This window comes from Balaenoptera acutorostrata, chromosome 5, assembly GCF_949987535.1.
Source record: "Balaenoptera acutorostrata chromosome 5, mBalAcu1.1, whole genome shotgun sequence".
Classification (NCBI taxonomy): domain Eukaryota; kingdom Metazoa; phylum Chordata; class Mammalia; order Artiodactyla; family Balaenopteridae; genus Balaenoptera; species Balaenoptera acutorostrata.
The window spans coordinates 79583477-79586518 of record NC_080068.1 but is presented as its reverse complement, the minus strand read 5'-3'; the positions used below and the strand labels follow the sequence as shown (position 1 = coordinate 79586518).

General features: G+C 52.8%; 1 protein-coding gene across 3 annotated transcripts in view; it reads left to right on the top strand.

Moving 5' to 3' along the window:
* Window positions 1–75: 75 nt before the first annotated feature.
* The window catches only part of FAM114A1 (family with sequence similarity 114 member A1), a 65803-nt gene continuing 62836 nt past the window's right edge, over window positions 76–3042 (top strand). For all 3 annotated transcript variants that reach the window (XM_057546690.1, XM_057546691.1, XM_057546688.1), the window contains exon 1: window positions 76–191. The gene's annotated coding sequence lies outside the window, so the exon portion shown is untranslated. The remainder of the gene's footprint in view (window positions 192–3042) is intronic.

Here is a 3042-nt window from a genome sequence, read left to right as displayed (position 1 = left end):
GGCGGGGTCACGGGGGGGGCGGGGCGCTGTCGGGGGGGCGGGGCGCTGTCGGGGCCGCGGGGCGGGGCAGCTCGGCCCGTCAGCGCCCGTCCCCCTCCCGGCCCGCCCTCAGGCCGCGTCCCCGCCAGCCCTGCCGACGTGGCGGGGCGGGACCCGGCGGGCGCTCCCGCGCGCACTCGGCCGCCTGAGCGGTAAGAGCCCTGGGCACCTCTCGCCGTCATCCCCTTCCCCGGGCGGGCAGACGTGGGGGGCGTGGGGATGCGGGGACAGCCGCCACGGGGTGGTGGGGAGACCCTGCCGTCGCTGCTCGTCCTGTTTCCGGAGTCGGCAGGGGCTTGGCACGGGGCGCAGGACCCGGAGGACCGGCCTTGGGGGGTGAGGGTCCCGGGCGGCGCGAGCGGTGCGGCCGAGGGCCCTGCGTGGGTGCGGGCGTGTGAGTGTGTGTGTGTGAGTGTGTGTCGCTCCGGGTCCACGCTCATGCACACACCCACACGCCCGCACTCCGGCTCTGCCCCCTCGGCCGGCGAGAACCTCTGCGGAGCCTGTCTTGTGCTCCCGAAGTATCCGGTCCAGCACCATGCAAGTCGGAAAAAGTTTCCCCAAGGTCCCGGGTCCGACTGAGAGGTAGGCTGCGGGGCCTCCGCAGCGGGGGGGGGGCACAGAGGAAGCAAGTCCTATCCCGGGGTTCGCTGCCCTTGGCTTCGGAAAACTGAGCTCAGGCCTTGACCTCCCACCCAAGCTCATCATCTCTCGCCCTGCAGACGCCGGCAGTGCCGGCTCTTCCACCCCAGCCAACACCCTAAGCTAGCAGCACCTCCATTCACAGCCCCCAGGTTGAGTCCTACTCCCTACACCAGCTCCCCAGCCCCCCACCTGCCCACCCAGTTGGCTCATCTTCTTCCCTGGAATCTGGTGAGTATTTCCAGTCATCTCAGATCAGGCGCCTAAACTTCACTGCCCTTTCCTAGAGTAGGAGACCTCTCTGTATCATCTTAAGAGTGATCTCTGTCCTACCAATCCCATCAGTTCCCATCCTAAACACGGAGAGAGTCAGGCAGGTGGCTTTTTAAAATCAATGTCTCTTGAACTCCAGAAGACCTCAGCCAACCTGAGGAAACAGAATGAGGCAGGCGTACTCCTCACGGGCCTCTCTCTGCCCTCTTTTCCTCCTAGTGCTACTTTCCTACCTCACCCATATCCATTCCCTGCTCTCTCCTTCCTTTCTCCATCAAAACCTGAGCTCAGGGAAGACTGATAAACTCCTTACATCATAAGCTTTAAGCAAAAGAAGGAAACTTTCAGGGTGGAATTTGAGGCTCCACGGAGCCAGTGCAGAAGGAATTTGAGGGTAGGAAGGGACCTTGCTGAATCTCAGGGATTCAGACCATATAAGCAGCCATTTATTTATAAGACCAGGCTTATATGGAACGTTGTTTCTTTTTAATATCGAACAATATATTTCAGTTCAGTAAATATTAGAGGATCCAAAGCCAAGCTATGTGCTTGTTGGTCACAGTTCTGGAGGAGAGAATGACACAGAAATAAATATTCCTTATAAATGCCATAGAAGTCCATGCAAGGTATCACGAAAAACATGGAGGAGAGAGTAATTCATTCTTTGGAAGGAGTGGGGCAAATTCAGGAAAATTTCAAAGTAAGCAGTGACATTACACATTGAGAAACAAATAGGAACTTGCCAGGCAGTTGGAGACAGGGCATCCTGGGCAGAGAAACCAGCCTAAGCAGAGGTGGGGATGTTTATGAGCTGTGCCGGCAGTGATGGCGCGTCTGGTGAGGGAAGAGTGTCGGGTGTGTTGAGGGTTACAGAAGCGGATAGAGAGATTGGAGCTGGATTGTGCGGGCCCACGGATGCCATGCAAAGGTGTTTAAACCTAGTGGTTTTTAAAGAGGGGAGCAGGTAGGTCCTATCTGTGTTTCATAAAATTACCTGGCAGACATGTGGAGGCCAGACGGGAGGAAAAAGAGACTGGGCTCTGGGCACGTGTACTTGTCAAGCACCGTAGAAACTCTTGCAACCTGGTTAAGAGCCTGTCATCCACAGTTTTTGTTCCTGGTCTTTCACTGACTGGCACTTTTTGAAATTGGGAGCAGTGATTTCACACAGGGTATGGTATTACCAAATTCTTATTTTGCCAAGTGAGACCATTGAAAAAAAATCCATGCACTACACCACTATTTCGTAAAACGAAAGACATTTTAATACCAGGAAAAGCACGAAGGCTAAACTTGCAAGATGAAGGCAGTGCTTTACATTTAATAAATTTAGACTGATGAAAAACTCGCTATCTTGTCCTCATTTTTCTCTGTCATCATGGACTGGTTCCAGTCCTGCAGTCTGGTGGTGGGGAACAAAGTATCCAGATCTTTTTGTCCAGCCTTACTCTACATAGGAGGGAGTGAGGAAGCCCAACAAGAATGAGTTGTACGCCCACAGAGGGATGGTGGGACCAGAGCATGGCTCTTTCCGCCTCAGCATCCATCCCTCCCATCCCTCGCTATTCCTCCATATCGCTCTTGGTCCAGCCACACAGCATCTGTTCTGAATATCTAGATTCATTCTTGGGCATTTGCACATACTCTTATCCCGTCATGCCTGAATAACTATCAAAGCCGCTCTCAAGGTTCTCCCATGTATGAGATCAGTCTAGTTCAGGCACATCTTTCCCTGCTTTGATGTGCTGTTTTGCATCATCACTTAACCATTTCATGTTAGATGCAATAGTTTCCTGGGCCTTCACTGACGAGCAATAAAATGAAAACAGATTATTTGTTTTCTGAAGGATAGTAACCATGTCTTCCGTTTTAAACTTATTTTTGGAGCTATGATGTTTCTGCTCCAATACCTAGCATAGTTCTGGGAGCATTTTAGGTGATGAATGAATTTACTCATGAAAAACTAACTTATTCCCAGCCCATAAAGGCTTCTTTATATGCCGCTCTTCCTCTCCTTGGAATTTACTGAAGAAGCCTCCTTGTTTCTGTGGGTTGAGGCTCCCTGGCATCAAAGCCACAGGACGTGGC